The sequence below is a fragment of the Papio anubis genome, chromosome 10 (genome assembly GCF_008728515.1).
Source record: "Papio anubis isolate 15944 chromosome 10, Panubis1.0, whole genome shotgun sequence".
Taxonomy (NCBI): Eukaryota; Metazoa; Chordata; class Mammalia; order Primates; family Cercopithecidae; genus Papio; species Papio anubis.
The window spans coordinates 114,717,583-114,736,598 of record NC_044985.1 but is presented as its reverse complement, the minus strand read 5'-3'; the positions used below and the strand labels follow the sequence as shown (position 1 = coordinate 114,736,598).

Here is a 19,016-nt window from a genome sequence, read left to right as displayed (position 1 = left end):
ACCTCAGCAGAGGTAAATGCCCCAGTCTGACAGCTTTAAAGAGAGCAGTGGATCTCCCAGCACGAAGGTTGAGATCTGAGAACGGACAGATTGCCTGTTCAAGTTGGTCCCTGACCCCAAGTAGCCTAACTGGGAGACATCCCCCACTAGGTGCAGACCGACACCTCACACCTCACATGGCAGGGTACACCCCTGAGACAAAGCTTCCAGATCAAGAATCAGACAGCGACATTCGCTGTTCAGCAATATTCTATCTTCTGCAGCCTATGCTGCTGATACCCAGGCAAACGGGGTCTGGAGTGGACCTCAAGCAAACTCCAACAGACCTATAGCTGAGGGTCCTGACTGTTAGAAGGAAAACTAACAAACAGAAAGGACACCCATACCAAAACCCCATCAGTATGTCACCATCATCAAAGACCAAAGGCAGATAAAACCACAAAGTTGGGGGAAAAGCAGTGCAGAAAAGCTGGAAATTCAAAAAATCAGAGCGTATCACCCCCTCCAAAGGAATGCAGCTCATCACCAGCAACGGAACAAAGCTGGATGGAGAATGACTTTGACGAGTTGAGAGAAGAAGCTTCAGTCAATCAAACTTCTCAGAGCTAAAGGAGGAACTACGTAACCAGTGCAAAGAAACTAAAAACCTTGAAAAAAGAATGGATGTATGGATAACTAGAATAATCAATGCAGAGAAGACCTTAAAAGAACTGATAGAGATGAAAACCATAACACAAGAACTACGTGACAAATGCACAAGCTTCAGTAACTGACTCGATCAACTGGAAGAAAGAATATCAGTGATTGAAGATCAAATGAATGAAATGAAGCAAGAAGAGAAGTCTAGAGAAAAAAGAGTAAAAAGAAATGAACAAAGCCTCCAAGAAATATGGGATTATGTGAAAAGACCAAGTCAATGTCTGATTGGTGTGCCTGAAAGTGATGGCAAAAATGGAACCAAGTTGGAAAACACTCTGCAGGATATCATCCAGGAGAACTTCCCCAACCTAGTAAGGCAGGCCAACGTTCAAATTCAGGAAATACAGAGAACACCACAAAGATACTCCTCGAGAAGAGCAACTCCAAGACACATAATTGTCAGATTCACAAAAGTTGAAATGAAGGAAAAAATGTTAACGGCAGCCAGACAGAAAGGTCGGGTTACACACAAAGAGAAACCCATCAGACTAACAGCAGATCTCTCATCAGAAACTCTCCAAGCTAGAAGAGAGTGGGGGCCAATATTCAACATTCTTAAAGAAAAGAATTTTCAACCCAGAATTTCATATCCAGCCAAATGAAGTTTCATAAGTGAAGGAGAAATAAAATCCTTTACAGACAAGCAAATGCTTAGAGATTTTGTCACCACCAGGCCTCCCCTACAAGAGATCCTGAAGGAAGTACTAAACATGGAAAGGAACAACAGGTACCAGCCATTGCAAAAACATGTCAAAATGTAAAGTCTGTCGATGCTAGAAAGAAACTGCATCAACTAGCAAGCAAAATAACCAGCTAATATCATAATGACAGGATCAAGTTCACACATAACAATATTAACCTTAAATGTAAATGGTCCAGTTAAAAGACACAGACTGGCAGATTGGATAAAGAGTCAAGACCCATCAGTTTGCTGTATTCAGGAGACCCATCTCACATGCAGAGACACACATAGGCTCAAAATAAAGGGATGGAGGAAGATCTACAAAGCAAATGGAAAACAAAAAAAAAAAAGCAGAGGTTGCAATCCTTGTCTCTGAGAAAGCAGACTTTAAACCATCAAAGATCAAAAGAGACAAAGAAGGCCATTACATAATGATAAAGGGATCAATTCATCAGGAAGAGCTAACTATCCTAAATATATACGCACCCAATACAGGAGCACTCAGATTCATAAAGCAAGTCCTTAGAGACTTACAAAGAGACTTAGACTCCCAAACAATAATAACAGGAGACTTTAACACCCCACTGTCAACATTAGATCAACGAGACAGAAAGTTAACAAGGATATCCAGGAATTGAACTCAACTCTGCACCAAGTGGACCTAATAGACATCTACAGAACTCTCCACCCCAAATCAAGAGAATATACATTCTTCTCAGCACCACATCACACTTATTCCAAAATTGACCACATAGTTGGAAGCAAAGCACTCCTCAGCAAATGTAAAAGAACAGAAATTATGACAAACTGTCTCTCAGACCACAGTGCAATCTAACTAGAACTCAGGACTAAGAAACTCAATCAAAACTGCTCAACGACATGGAAACTGAACAACCTGCTTCTGAATGACTACTGGTACATAATGAAATGAAGGCAGAAATAAAGACGTTCTTTGAAACCAATGAGAACAAAGATACAACATACCAGAATCTCTGGGACACATTTAAAGCAGTGTGTAGAGGGAAATTTATAGCACTAAATGCCCACAAGAGAATGCAGGAAAGATCTAAAATTGACACCCTAACATCACAATTAAAAGAACTAGAGAAGCAAGAGCAAACACATTCAAAAGCTAGCAGAAGACAAGAAATAACTAACATCAGAGCAGAACTGAAGGAGATAGAGACACAAAAAATCCTCCAAAAAATCAATGAATCCAGGAGCTGGTTTTTTGAAAAGATCAACAAAATTGATAGACCGTTAGCAAGACTAATAAAGAAGAAAAGAGAGAAGAATCAAACAGACACAATAAAAAATGATAATGGGGATATCACCACCGACCCCACAGAAACACAAACTACCATCAGAGAATACTATAAACACCTCTATGCAAATAAACTAGAAAATCTAGAAGAAATGGATAATTTCCTGGACACTTACACTCTCCCAAATCTAAACCAGGAAGAAGTTGAATCCCTGAATAGACCAATAGCAGGCTCTGAAAGTGAGGCAATAATTAATAACCTACCAACCCAAAAAAGTCCAGGACCAGACGGATTCACAGCCGAATTCTACCAGAGGTACAAGGAGGAGCTGGTACCATTCCTTCTGAAACTATTCCAATCAATAGAAAAAGAGGGAATCCTCCCTAACTCATTTTACGAGGCCAACATCATCCTGATACCAAAGCCTGACAGAGATACAACAAAAAAAGAGAATTTTAGACCAATATCCCTGATGAATATCGATGCAAAAATCCTCAATAAAATACTGGCAAACCGAATCCAGCAGCACATCAAAAAGCTTATCCACCATGATCAAGTGGGCTTCATCCCTGGGATGCAAGGCTGGTTCAACATATGCAAATCAGTAAATGTAATCCGGCATATAAACAGAACCAAAGACAAAAACTACGTGATTATCTCAACAGATGCAGAAAAGGCCTTTGACAAAATTCAACAGCCCTTCATGCTAAAAACTCTCAATAAATTCAGTATTGATGGAACGTATCTCAAAATAATAAGAGCTATTTATGACAAACCCACAGCCAATATCATACTGAATGGGCAAAAAATGGAAGCATTCCCTTTGAACACTGGCATAAGACAGGGATGCCCTCTCTCACCACTCCTATTCAACATAGTGTTGGAAGTTCTGGCTAGGGCAATCAAGCAAGAGAAAGAAATAAAGGGTATTCAGTTAGGAAAAGAAGAAGTCAAATTGTCCCTGTTTGCAGATGACATGATTGTATATTTAGAAAACCCCATTGTCTCAGCCCAAAATCTCCTTAAACTGATAAGCAACTTCAGCAAAGTCTCAGGATACAAAATTAATGTGCAAAAATCACAAGCATTCTTATACACCCGTAACAGACAAACAGAGAGCCAAATCATGAATGAACTCCCATTCACAATAGCTTCAAAGAGAATAAAATACCTAGGAACCCAACTTACAAGGGATGTAAAGGACCTCTTCAAGGAGAACTACAAACCACTGCTCAGTGAAATAAAAGAGGACACAAACAAATGGAAGAACATACCATGCTCATGGATAGGAAGAATCAATATTGTGAAAATGGCCACACTGCCCAAGGTAATTTATAGATTCAATGCCATCCCCATTAAGCTACAAATGAATTTCTTCACAGAATTGGAAAAAACTGCTTTAAAGTTCATATGGAACCAAAAAAGACCCCACATTGCCAAGACAATCCTAAGCCAAAAAGAACAAAGCTGGAGGCATCATGCTACCTGACTTCAAACTATACTACAAGGCTACAGTAACCAAAACAGCATGGTACTGGTACCAAAACAGAGATATAGACCAATGGAACAGAACAGAGCCCTCAGAAATAATACCACACATCTACAGTCATCTGATCTTTGACAAACCTGACAAAAACAAGAAATGGGGAAAGGATTCCCTATTTAATAAATGGTGCTGGGAAAATTGGCTAGCCATAAGTAGAAAGTTGAAACTGGATCCTTTCCTTACTCCTTATACGAAAATTAATTCAAGATGGATTAGAGACTTAAATGTTACACCTAAAACCATAAAAATCCTAGAAGAAAACCTAGGTAATACCATTCAGGACATAGGCATGGGCAAGGACTTCATGTCTAAAACACCAAAAGCAATGACAACAAAAGCCAAAATTGACAAATGGGATCTAATTAAACTAAAGAGCTTCTGCACAGCAAAAGAAACTACCATCAGAGTGAACAGGCAACCTACAGAATGGGAGAAAAGTTTTGCAATCTACTCATCTGACAAAGGGCTAATATCCAGAACCTACAAAGAACTCAATCAAATTTACAAGAAAAAAACAAACAGCCCCATCAAAAAGTGGGCAAAGGATATGAACAGACACTTCTCAAAAGAAGACATTCATACAACCAACAGACAAATGAAAAAATGCTCATCATCACTCGCCATCAGAGAAATGCAAATCAAAACCACAATGAGATACCATCTCACACCAGTTAGAATGGCAATCATTAAAAAATCAGGAAACAACAGGTGCTGGAGAGGATGTGGAGAAATAGGAACACTTCTACACTGTTGGTGGGACTGTAAACTAGTTCAACCATTGTGGAAAACAGTGTGGTGATTCCTCAAGGATCTAGAACTAGAAATACCGTTTGACCCAGCCATCCCATTACTGGGGATATACCCAAAGGATTATAGGTCACGCTGCTGTAAAGACACTTGCACACATATGTTTATTGCGGCACTATTCACAATAGCAAAGACTTGGAATCGACCCAAGTGTCCATCAGTGACAGACTGGATTAAGAAAATGTGGCACATATACACCATGGAATACTGTGCAGCCATAAAAAAGGATGAGTTCGTGTCCTTTGTAGAGACATGGATGCAGCTGGAAACCATCATTCTCAGCAAACTATCACAAGAACAGAAAACCAAATACCGCATATTCTCACTCATAGGTGGGAATTGAACAATGAGATCACCTGGACGCAGGAAGGGGATCATCACACACCAGGTCCTATTGTGGGGAGGTGAGGGAGGGATAGCATTAGGAGATATACCTAATGTAAATGACTAGTTAATGGGTGCAGCACACCAACATGGCACGTGTATACATATGTAACAAACCTGCACGTTGTGCACATGTACCCTAGAACTTAAAGTATATATTAAAAAAAGAATTAAATAGCCATCCTAAAGTTTATTTAGCTTAATATTACAAATGTAAGTACACCAAATAATTTTTATAAGGATTAGATATCAGAAAGTCTAATGTCTATCATCATACTTAACAGTCTCATTTAAATCTTTATACTGTGTTGCACCATAGGTGATACATTGTTCTATTTTTTTTTTTTTTTTTGTGAGACAGGGTCTTGCTCTGTCATCTAGGCTGGAGTGCAGTGGCACAATCTTGGCTCACTGCAGCCTTGACTTCCTGGGCTCAAGCAAACCTTCCACCTCAGTCTCCTGAGTAGCTGGGACTAGAGGTACTTCTTAAAGTTATCTAGTTAACACATTGTCTTAACCATCAATCTACTTCTCTATTTATCTGTTGAGAAGCTCTTAATAATTGTTTTGGTGCATAAAATAAATACCTTTCACAGTCATCACTAATTATTGGCACATTTTACTCCAGCAATAATAATAGTGCATTTATACTGCAATGGACTGATAGAACTTCAAAACCTAAAGCACATAATATTTTCTTACTCCTCGTTACATCTCTCATGCTCAACTATGATTAAAAGTGAATATGCAGCCTTACCACTGAATCGGAAGGCCTGCCTGGCTGGAGTAACTTCAGATGACATGCAGGCTCCATATCATGATCATTTATGTGGCCACCTGCTCCCTGATGGACTTCAAGGCAGAGAAGCTGTCACCAGCGGAGGTTGTCCAGGTTCTTGGCATTTTGAACAGAGTTGGACAAAACACGCAAACAAAGCAAGGAAAGAATGAAGCAACAAAAGCAGAGATTTACTGAAAACGAAACTACGCTCTGCAGGATGGGAGTGGCCCGATCATAGGGGCTCAAGAGCCCAGTTGCAGAATCTTCTGGGGTCCAAATACCCGCTAGAGGTTTCCCATTGGCTACATGGTGTTCACCCAATGCAGATAAAGTAGTGGCCCGAAATCCATCTGATTGGTTGCGGAAAGCAACTCATCAGAGACTTAAGTGAAATTACAAAGTTACACTCCTATGCAAATATCTTTGCTTTCTGCAACCAATCAGAGCTACTTTCAATTTTCCAGCAGAAACGGGTGGGTGGTTTTCAAAGGGAGTCGCCTCTGGTCCTTTTGTTACTTAGGTATGGAAATTTGGGGTTTTCCTTTCGATTTGGTTCTAGGAAGTCAGCGTGAATCGGCCTTAGGTTTCCTGCCTCCGGACCCTAGTCTCCTGCCAAAAAGTGGCCGGTCGGCTCTCGAGCCTTCCCAAGGCAGAAGGTGGAGCTGAAAAGCAGACTTCCCTGAGTGCTGAGGCTGAGTTGAATATTGGTGTAGGCTCCGTGCAGCCCACCTGCAGAGCAGAGGAAGGGAGCACCAGAAAGCTGCTTGGGAGATGGATCTCAGGATGCCGGACAGAGGCCTTTGAGCTTTACCCCTTGGGTGGCAGAGCATGGACCACTGCAGTCTCTCCAGGTCGTGGGTGGGCGTGGGTGGGCCCTCGGGCCTATTTGACTTAGTCTCTCCCTCTCACATCATGGGAGCCATCTTCTCCCTCTTGTGACTCCTTGTCTTATAAACCAGAGAAGATGACTAGTGCTTATGAAAAGCACTCTCGTGCTGACAGGTGCCCTAAGGCCACCATCATCATCCATGAGGATTTCTCTCTTTGTCAGAGTGCTGCAGCAGCTGCAGCCTCATCCGGGGCTTGGCCTCTGTCCCCAGATTGCAGAGGAGAAAAGAGCCAACATAGGCCAGGCACAGTGGCTCACGCCTGTAACCCCAGCACTTTGGGAGGCTGAGGTAGGTGGATCGCTTGAGTCCAGCAGTTTGAGAACAGCCTGGGCAACATAGTGAGATCCGTCTCTAAAAAAAAAGAAAGAAAAAAAAAGCCAGGATGGGTGGCGCTTGCCTGTGGTCTCAGCTACTTGGGAGACTGAAGTGGGAGGATTGCTTGAGCCTAGGAGATCGAGGCTACAGTGAACCATGATCCATGATTGCACCACAGCACTCCAGCCTGGGAGACTGAGACCCTGTCTAAAAACAAAAACAAAAACAAAAACAAAAACAAAAACAAACCAAAACGCCCCCAAACCAAACAAAAGAACTACCACAGACCCAACAGTACAAAATCCAAAAGACCTAAAAAAGGAATACCCTTCAAAATAGGTATCCCTCCCATTCTGTCCTCAGGGTTCCTGTTTTCTTTTTACCTGAAAGCAACTGGACTTTCAGCTTCTTATGTGTCCTTGCACAAATTTTTTTTTAGAGATTGTCTGTATAGTACCTCTACAAGCAAATAAGGATAAATAAGGCCTTTCTTTCTTTCTTTCTTTCTTTCTTTCTTTTCCTTCCTTCCTTCCTTTCCTTCCTTCCTTCCTTCCTTCCTTACCCTTCCTTCCTTCTTTCTTTCTTTCTTTCTTTCTTTCTTTTCTTTCTTTCTTTCTTTCTTTCTTTCTTTCTTTCTTTCTTTCTTTCTTTCTTTCTTCCTGCCTTCCTGCCTGCCTTCCTTCCCTCCTTCCTTCCTTCCTTCCTTCCTTCCTTCCTTCCTTCCTTCCTTCCTTCCTTCCTTCCTTCCTTCCTCTCTCTCTCTCTTTCTTTTCATAAACAACAGTGTACCATACACATTTCTCTGTGCTTTTTTTCCACAATGTAGTTTGGAGCTTGTGCTACACCTGCTCATAAAGCAGTGTGTCTTTCTGAAACACCAGCTCTATGGTGATTCTGTTCATTGACTGTCCAGTTTTAAATAATCTCTTGTGGTGGACATTTGAGTGGTTTCTGCTCTTTTTGTGATCAACAATGTTGCGGTAAATAACTGGATTTGTCATTCCACACGTGAGTATATCTCCAGGATACATTCTTTGTATAGAACTGTAGGGTCAAAGGGCCCAAACAGCTGTAATCTTGATTAATATTACCAAAATTTCCCCCACTAGGATTGTACCCATTTACATTTCTACCGATGATGCTTGAGAGTACCATTTCCCACCTTACTCACATCGTGTGCTATCAAGCTTTTGAATGGGTGCCAATCTGATAAGAGGAAACTGGTACCTCAGTGTACTTTTAATCCTGCATGTTTCTTATTAAGAGTGACATTGAGGCCGGGCGTGGTGTCTGATGCTTTTAATTGTAACACTTTGGAAGGCCAAGGCAGGCAGATCGCTTGAGCTCAGGAGATCAGCCTGGGCAAAATGGTGAAACCCTGTCTCTACAAAACACACAAAAATTTGCTGGGCATGAGAGCACTCACTTTCAGTCCCAGCAACTCAGGAGGTTGAGTCAGGAGGATCACCTGAGCCTCTTAAGAGGTAGAGACTGCAGTGAGCTATGATGGCACTTCAGCATGGGCGACAGATCAAGACCCTGTCTAAATAAATAAAGAGTGACATTGGTTGAACAATTTTCTATTGTTTAAAAATCATTGTTTTTCCTTTATTGTGAACCGGCTGTTCATCTCCTCCTTTCCCCCTTTTCTATTGGGTTTTTAGCATTTTCTCACTGATTTGCTTGTATATGAGTGGAGAGAAGTTTTGTTTTTTTTTTTCTTTTTTTTTTTTTTTCTTTCAGTTTGGCATTTATCTTTTGACTTCGCTTATGGTGGCTTTACAGAAAGACTTTATTTTTAGCCAGGTGCAGTGGCTCGTGCCTGTAATCCCAGCCCTTTGGGAGGCCGAGGCAGTCAGATCACCTGAGGTCAGGAGTTTGAGACCAGCCTGGCCAACATGGTGAAACTCCATCTCTACTAAAAATACAAAAATTAGCTGGGCATGGTGGTGCGCACCTGTAATCTCAGCTACTTGGGGGACTGAGGCAGGAGAATGAACCCGGGAGGCGGAGGTTGCAGTGAGCCAAGACACACCATTGCACTCCAGCCTGGGTGACAAGGGAAGACTCTGTCTCAAAAAACAAAAAACGAACAAAAAAAAAGAAAGAAAAAGAAAAAAAGAGAAAAAGTTCATAGAATAAGGGTACAAAGAAAATGCTTTGTGCAGCTCTATGTGTTGGTGTTTTATGCTAAGTATTATTACAAAAAAGTCCAAACGTTTTTAAAAATTGAAAAGTTTATAAGTAAAAAAAAGTACAGTAAGCTAAGGTTACATTATTCTTGGGGAAATAACAAATTTTTTCATAAATGTGGTGTAGCCTAAATGTACAGTGTTTATAAAGTCTACAGCAGTGGTCGGTAATGTCCCAGGCCTTCCCATTCACTCACTACCCACTCACTGACTCACCCAGAGCAACCTCCAGTCCTGCCTGCTCCGTTCATGGTAAGCGCCTTATACAGGTGGACCATATTTTTATTTTTCCTACCGTATTTTGAACGGTATTTTTCTATGTTTAGATACACAAATACTTACCATTCTGTTGCGATTGCCTACAGTATTCAGTACAGAAACATGCTGCCCAGGCTTGTGGCCTAGGAGAAACAGGCTAACCCGTATAGTCCAGGTGTGCAGTAGGCTATGCCATCGTAGGAAGGAACCCTACGATATTCACACATGGAAACTGCCTGACGATGCAGTGTATTAGCTAGGAATTCCAGTATGATATAGAAAGGACTGGTGAGAGAGAACATCCTTGACTTGTTCATGATTTCACAGTAAACATCTAGTTTTACACCAGTAAGTCTAATGTTAAATGTAGGGTTTTTTGGTAGCTCTTCCTCGTCAGGTTGAGGGAGTTCTTCTCTATTCCTAGTTTGCTGAGGATTTGGGGCTGTATTTTTTTTTTTTTTTTTTTATCATGAATGGGTATTGAATTTTGTCAAATGCTTTTCCTGCACTTATTGATGTGATCATATGACTTTTCTTTATGAGCCTGTTGATGTGATGGATTATGTAAATTGATTTCAGAATGTGAGTCAGATTTGCATACTTGAAATAAATCTCAGTGTTGGACAAATCTGATATTATTGAAAGATTTGCTAATATTTCATTGAGAATTTTTGCATCTTCAATTCTTTTAAACATGTTTATGTTCCATATATGGCACAGAATGTGGTCTATCATGGTGAATATTTCTGGTAAGCCTGAGAAGAACGTGTATTCTACTGTTGTTGGATGAATTAGTTTATAAATGTCTATTGTGTCCTGTTGATTGATGCTGCTGTTCAGTTCAGTTATATCCTTATTGGATCTGTCAGCTACTGATAACTTATGTTGAGGTCTCTAAGTATAAGAATGGATATTTTAATTTGCCTTGCAATTCTACTAATTTTTGCCTTACATATTTTGACATTGTTATGTACATATATGTTAAGTATTATTCTATTTTCTTGGAGAATTGATCCCTTTATCACTATGTAATGTTCCTCTTTCTCCCTTATAATTTTCCTTGTTCTGAAGTCTGCTTTATCTATTTATTTATATAGTTGCCCCACCTTTCTTTGATTAGAGTTTGTATGGTATGATGCATCCCATTACTTCTCTCATTTATTTACTTTTTAAAAGTTAAACATACTTATTGTAGTGAAATATAAACAATGTAAAAATGACCATCTTAACTATTTTTAAGTGTATAGTTCAGTGGCAGTCATATGGTTGTGCATCCATCACCACCATCCATGATGAGTTCATTTTGGACACCAATCCATACTAGAGCTCCTCAGAACTCTTTCATCTTGTAAAACTGAAATTCTATACCCATGAAACAAAAACTAATTGTGTTTTTCATCTCTGTGAATTTGACTACTCTAGGACATTTTTTTTTTTTACAGTATTTGTCTTTGTGTGACTGGCGTGATAACAAAACTGTCACAAAAGACTCTGTAAAAACCAAAACCTTGCACAAAAGCCATTGTAACCTTACACAAAAAAAACACTTCCGCAAGGAAATCTGCCCAGTAAAGCTGCATGTTCAACCTTGGATGGGCGTCACCTTTGTTACTGACCCTTGTAGCCAATGATAATCATTTCAAAACAATCATATAATCCTCCTCATTCTTCCTCCTTGCGTATGCAGTTTACTGTGGCACACGCATTCCCATTGCAATGCTCTATTCCTGAATAAATATATTTTCCTTTTAGAGAGCCTGTTTCTGTTATTTAGGTTGACAGTTTTTAACTGCCTTTTAGTATGCTTTGTGATTTTTGGTTGAAAGCTGGACATGATTTATATGATAGTAGGACCTGAGGTAAATTGGTTTATAGTGTGAGGTTTTATGTTAATCTGACTAGGAGCTGGGCCATGTTTAATGTTTCCTATAGCTGTAGGTGTCCAGAAACTTTAGTTTCCTCTAGTTTCAAGTGGTTTTTGTTCGTTTTGTTTTCTCTTGTATTGTTTTGGGTTTCCCTAAGAATTCTATCTTTTTTTTTTTGAGATGGAGTTTTGCTCTCGTTGCCCAGGCTGGAGTGCAGTGGCACCATCTTGGCTTACTGCAACCTCCATCTCCCAGGGTCAAGCAGTTCTCCTGCCTCAGCCTCCTGAGTAGCTGGGATTACAGGTGCCCACCAACACATCTGCCTAACTTTTGTATTTTTCGGAGAGACAGGGTTTCGCCATGTTGATCAGGCTGGTCTTGAATGCCTGACCTCCAGTGATCCACCTGCCTCAGCCTCCCAAAGTGCTGGGGTTACAGGCGTGAGCCATTGTGCCTAGTGGAGAACTCTGTCTTAAATAACTCTTTCAGTTATAGTCTACTTTTATTATACTGGAGCCTGTTGATGTGGGGTGAATGTCCCCCCACCAAATTCCTGTTCACCTGGAAACTCAGAATATGAGTCTATATGGAAATAGGGTTTTTGCAGATGGAAGTAGTTAAATTAAGATGAGGTCTTGCTGGATTACAGCGGTCCTTAAATCCAATGACATGGTCTTATAAAAAGAGGGGTGGATACATAGAGACAAAGACACAGAGGTGAAGGAATTCAGGGCATTTCACCCCAAAATGTGTCATTCTGATACAGGGATTATTTTGCATTAAAGGCACTTAAATAGCAATTTAAGAGGTTACTCTGGCCCTCCTTTCCCCCACCCCCAAAAGCAGAAGGTAAAACCCTCTTGGAAGGCAAAACCCTCCTGGAAGGCAAAACCCTCCTGGAAGGTAAAATCCTCCTGGAAGGAAGATAAAACCTTCCATATGGAAGTTGTCTTCCCTATACCAGGAGGAAAGTAACGTTCTTATCATCAAGGACAAAAAGTTGAAGCTGGGAGAAAACTACACAAACAAACTTTGTTAACTTGACCTTTGTCTTCCTAGCCACTTTTCTACCCCAATAACCACCCTAGCACAAACCCCTTTGCCTCATCATATTTTCAGTTTTACTATTCTTTGCCCAACTCAGTATATAAATGTTTAACTCTGATTACTTTTTTTGAAAGGTCTTCATGTCTGCTGTCCCCCAAAACTCATATATTGGAAACATAATTCCCAGTGCAACAGTGTTGGGAGGTGGTTAGGTCATGAGAACTCCACTCTTGTGAATGAATTAATGATGCTATAAAAAGCATCACCCACTCCACTTTTCTACCGCCTGAGGACTCAGCGTTCATCCCCTCGGGAAGACGCACCACTCAAATGCCCTCTTGAACCCAGAGTCTGGATCCTTACCAGACAATGAACCTGCCGGTGCCATGATCTTGAACTTCCCAGGCTCCAGAACTGTGAAAAATAAATTTCTATTCTTTATAAATTACCTGGTCTGTGATATTCTGTTATAATAGCACAAAATGGACTAAGACAATTTTCTTATGAAGGCTCCCATGACACATAAAGCTTATATTAAATACATTTGTATACTTCTGTTCGTCTGTCTACGTCCGTTTAATTCTCAGGCCCCATTGAAAGCCCTAATAAGGTAGACGTCAAATTTTGTCTCTCCTCCAGAGAGAAGGCCATGTGATGGTAGAGGCAGAGGTTGGAATGAAGCAGCTCCAAGCCAAAGAATGCTGAGAATTGCCAGCAACCACAAGAAACTAGGAGGCAAGGAAGGCTCCTTCCCAGCACCTTCAGAAGGGACATAGCCCTGACAACTTCCAGGCTCCAGAACTGTGAGATAATACATCTCTGTTGGTTCAGCCACCCAGTGTGTGGTATTTTATGGCAGCCCTAGCAAACTAATACCATAAGGTACTGGGGAGGAGAGGCATTGTGTAATCTTACAATTAAATCTCAGTGGGTCGAGTGCCTGCTGTAGCCTTTCTCTTTGTCTCCCCTGATGGAGACTGGAAGGCTAGAGAGGGGCTGAAGTTATCTCACTGCCCTTCCCCTAGGGCAGATAAGGCCCTGGTAAGGCAGTGTCCTTTGATGAGAACACTTAAGGAGAACAGAATGCTCTGGGCTTTCAAAATGGTTACTTTTCCGCTGGGGATGGTTTTAAATGGTTACTTTTCCTCTCCTCTTGCCTGAAGCCTGGGGACTTTTCTCCTGTCTTCACAGTGAGAAACTGGTGACCTTCCTGGAGGTAACCCCAGGAAAATATGGAGTTTCCTTACTACAGGGACCCCAGGAGTTTATAACACTTAAACTAGTCCAAACACTCAGGCTCCAGCAATTCATCAGCTACCATGTAAGTGCTCCTACAAGTTGCCGGCTCCAGGGTGGCTTCTGCTCCTGGAAGGTAAGTTGTGGTTCTCTGTATTCCTCTGTCTCTTCTATTTTTAGGGTGGGTGCTTTGACTGCCATTCTCTGCAGCATCTAAGAAAAGTTGTTGCTTTTCAGTTTGTTCAGCTTTTTTCTTTGTAAAGATGGTACTAACGACTTCCAGGCTCTTTACTGTTGGAGCTGTCTTATGGTGATTTTTTTTTTTTGTCATCCAGAAGTATTTGTGGTTTTATACTGGGATTCTATCTCCCTACTAATTCTTTTTCTCCTTCGCAAGGTATTTTGTTTTCTTTGCTAAAGACTGTAGGGAAATATTTGAGTAACAAAAGAAAGACACAGGAAAGTTACAGACGCCCAGAATCATAAAAACTCAGAGTAATGGCTTTCAGGTCTATGATTCTGACTTCCCTTTTAGAAATTACTGGAAGCCTCAGTAACTTCTGTACCTTACCTTCCTGGCTGCTGGTCAATTCTCTTACACTGGCACTGCACATTTCTTATCTTGTCAGTCTCAAAAGTTGTTTCCTGTATGTTTCTTTGTCTTGAGCTTACTTTGTAAGCAATTTGAGGTCCAAGGCTCAGGCTTCCCTGAACTTGACAGCTTCCTGGAGTCTTGTACAAAGCCAGTTTGTGATTACGCTTCTGGGACGATGGGCCATTGGTTGAATTATATTCTTTCCTCCGTTGGTTTGGTGTAGAATAAGTCATATATATTGCTAAATTGCCTCTTGCCAGCACCTAAGCCCAGGTACGTACTGGTGGGTCTACTCTGTGATCCAGGCTCTGATAGGGACAGGCAACCCTGAGGGAGAGCTTTTCTGAGTCTGACATCTATGTCAAATGTATGTCCAAACCCCTATTTCTCCTTAAAAACACTTCATATGTCTGTCTCACCAAACCAATGCCTGTGCATTGTAGATAACTTGGGAAATACAGGTAAGTGTATAAAGACAAAAATGAAAATGATCTATGAAACCGTAGTCACTATTTTGATGCAATTCTTCTGGACTTTTGCATTGCTAATACTCAGAGAGAAGGATGAAGGGTTGTTTAGCAATCAACAAAAATCAAGGATTACTATTGCTGTGATTGTTTTCTGTGCATACAAAAAAATTAGTGCAGTACTTTAGGAATGTGGCTGGGCAGGAACATGACTTTCGAAATCAAATGCATCTGAGTTCAAACCCCAAGTCTGTCACTCACTGGATGACCTTGGGCAAGCTGCTTCTCTATGTTTCAATTTCCTCATCTGAAAAATGGGCCTGCTCTCACCTACCTCATAGGGTTGTTGGGAATAACTAATGATTTTATGTGTGTAAAGCAACTTTGTTTTTTATTTTTTATTTTTATTTTTATTTTATTGAGACAGGGTTTCACTCTGTTGCCCAGGCTGGAGTGCAGTGGTGCAATCACAGCTCACTGCAGCCTTGACCTCTCTGGGCTCAGGCGATCCTCCTGTCTCTGTCTCCTGAGTAGCTGGGACTATACACGTGCACCACCACGCCCAGCTAATTTTTAATTTTTTTTTCTAGAGACGGGGTTTCACCATGTTGCCCAGGCTGGTCTCCAACTCCTGGGCTGAAGCGATCCGCCTGCCTTGGCCTCCCAAAGGGCTGGGATTACAGGTGTGAGCCAGATGCCTGGCCTGTTTGAAGCCCTTAAACCACAACACTGGCAACAAAGTATTTGATAAATGGAGCAGTTGGAGGAGAAAAAGTGTGAGGAGGAGGAAGAAAAGCGGGAACCAAAACTATGGCGATTTCCATTTTTGGAACTGCTGTGACCTCGCACAGCACACTGTGCTTCTCATTGTATTTCCAGTGGGAGAGTTCCTGCTGCTTGAAATGTGATTTATGACAGTTATAAACCAAGATTTCAGTGTGTCTTCATGGAAGAACGCCTGCTAATAAAGATAGAAGGAATGATAGAATTAGATTACAACTATTTTGTAAAGACCCTCGTTATCACTGATTCAGTCAATAAGGTCGATGGGTGCTAAGGCCATTGGGTGAGAGGTCCTTGGGTATTGGATATTTACACATTACCAAACTATCATTTTGCAGATTATGTGTTAATTACAGTGGAGAGATCTTTTGGACATCACCTTAACTAAATGATCAAAATGAGGTTTATAAAATAAAAGACAAACATTGCATGTTCTCACTTAACTTGTAGGATCTAAAAATCGAAACAACTGAACTCATGGAGGTAGACAGTTAGGATGGTTACCAGAGTTTGGGAAGAGGAGTGGTGGTGGTTGCAGGAGTGGGGGGCGCTGTCAGAGGGAGGTAGGAATAGTTACTGGGTACAAAAAAAACAGGAAGAATGAATAAGACCTACTATTTGATAGCACAACAGGGTGACTATAGTCAATAATAACTTAACTGAACATTTAAAAATAACTAAAAGAGTATAATTGGATTGTTTGTAACAGAGAGGATAAATGCTTGAGGGGAATGGATACCCCATTCTCCATGATTTTGCAATTGCATGTCTGTATTAAAACATCTCATATAGTCCATAAATATATACGCCTACTTTGTACCCATAAATAGTTTTAAAAAATTTTTTAAAGTTAGGTTTACAAATAATGAGACTAACATTACATGCCTGCTGATGTGATAACAGTAGTACTCTCTTATGTGTGGTTTCACTACCTTGAGTTTTAGCCACAGCCTGAAAATATTCAATTTAAAACTTCACAAACAATTCAAAAGTTTTATTTATTTATTACAACTTAAACAAATTTTATTTACTTGATTGAGACCTTATTGTACGCAAAATGTTTTTCGTGGTTGAGCTTAGCTTTGTTCACACTGACTTGAGGGAGTCTGGTTTTCTCTGCTCAAGGTTGTTCAACTGCTGCCGTTGCCCTTGGTTTGTTTTCTTTCAGGATCAACGTGGGTACTTTCATATAATATCTTATTTTTCATTCCTTCTCTGGCAATTCTTCCCTGGATTCTTTGCTTTGCATAATTGTATCTACAGTGAAACCAGCATCCCAAAGTCACTAAGATAAATCCTCCTACTCCAACATCACCTGATCTTCTAATTCTACTAGTTAACAACAATAAAAAAGAAAAAAAAGTCCAAAGCCAGCCACAACAGATCCTAATGAACCATACAATATTGAATCCCGGGCACAGGGAATATTTTCAACACCGAAAATGCCTAGGAGCTTAAAGAGCTTCCCCTTCGCGGGCTCGCCGGGCTCCGGCGCCGCCGCGGCCATGGAGACGACTCCGCGCCTCCACCCGCCCAGCACCGCCTGCGCCGCGGGAGAGGAAGACCGGCCAGCCGCGCCCCTCCCCGTCCCCAAAAATTCACTAGTTTTAAATCACGCGCTGTTCTGAGCAGCGCAATGAAATCTCTGGCTGCCCCACTCCATCCTGCTCAGGATGTGAATCACCCCTTTGTCCCGCGTATCCATGCTGGAGACACCACCAGCCGTTAGTCACTAGCCCGTTCAGCCGTCTAGCTTATCACATCGACTGTCAAGGAATTGCAGTGCCTGTGTTCTAGGAACCCTTATTTTACTAAATAATGGCCCCAAAGCACAAGCGTAGTGAAGCCGGCAATTCAGATATGCCAAAGAGAAGCCCTCAAGTGCCTCTTGTAAGGGAAAAGGCAAAAGTTCCCAACTTAAGAAACAAAATCATTTGCTGAGATTGCCAAAATCTATGGTCAGAATAAAATTTCTAACTGTGAAATTGTAAAGAAAGAAAAAGAATGTGTGCTGATTTTGCTGTTGTACCTCAAACTGCAAAAGTTATGACCACAGTGCGTGATAAGTGCTCAGTTAAGACGAAAAAGGCATTACATTCGTGGGTGGAAGACCTGAACAGAAACTTCTTGTGATTGGCGACAGTCAGGCTTGGTACTCTCTGCAGTTTCAGGCATCCACAGGGGATCTTAGAACCGAAAAAAAAAGAAAAAAGTTTTCATTTGAATTACATCATGAGGCAGTAATTAGGCAAATAGAGATTGCAGAATAGTCCTGCAAGAATGTCAATGACATGAAAGACAAAAAAAGGTGGGGAGACAGCTCTAGATGAAAAGGTATTAAACAGTCAAATACAATGTGTGAACCCTGATTAGATGCAAGACAAAGATTTTTTAAAAATACAGATTATTAGATAATATTGTATGCACATTAAACGTTAAATTTCTTCATTGTGACCATGGTATTGGGTTATGTAAGAGAATGTTCTTCTTTTAGGAGCTGCAGGTGAAGTATTTAGGGGTGAAGTGAGCATATGTCTGCAACTTACTCCAAATGCTTCAGCAAAAAAAAAATATATATATATGTATTTATATATATATATTTTTGTATATATATAGTGAAGGGTAAATGGGTGTTTAACTGCTTCTCAACTTTTCTGCAAGTCTGATATTTAAAAAAATTAACAGATGGCCAGGAGTTCACGCCTATAATCCCAACACTTTGAGAGGCCGAGGCAGGTGGATTACTTGAGGTCAGGAGTTCAAGACCAGCCTGGCCAACATGGTGAAACTTCCATCTCTACTAAAAATACAAAAAATTAGCCGGGTGTGGTGGTGCGTGTCTATAGTCCCAGGTACTTGGGAGGCTGAGGCAGGAAAATCGTTTGAACCCAAGAGGCGGAGGTTGCAGTGAGCTGAGATTTTACCACTGCACTGCAACAGAGCGAGGGTCTATCTCAATAAATCAATAAATAAAGTAAATAAAATAAATGTGGTAATAAAATCTTGCTTTCAGGTGAATGTTAGAACAGGACCTCCCACTGTCCTAGCTATTGGGATTCTCTGAAGGAGAATTAGGAATCCTCTAGTTTAAAGACACCAGTGTAGTTGGGTATGGCAGCTCATGCCTATAATCTCAGCATTTTGGACGGCTGAGGAGGGAGGATCACTTGAGGCCAGGAGCCTGAGACCAAACTCAGCAACATA

At 40.9% G+C, this 19,016-nt stretch overlaps 1 protein-coding gene across 1 annotated transcript in view; it reads left to right on the top strand.

Annotated features, from left to right (window-relative positions):
* Positions 1-12,066: 12,066 nt before the first annotated feature.
* The window catches only part of GPR55 (G protein-coupled receptor 55), a 48,093-nt gene continuing 41,143 nt past the window's right edge, over positions 12,067-19,016 (top strand). The window contains exon 1 of the mRNA XM_017947054.3: positions 12,067-14,103. The gene's annotated coding sequence lies outside the window, so the exon portion shown is untranslated. The remainder of the gene's footprint in view (positions 14,104-19,016) is intronic.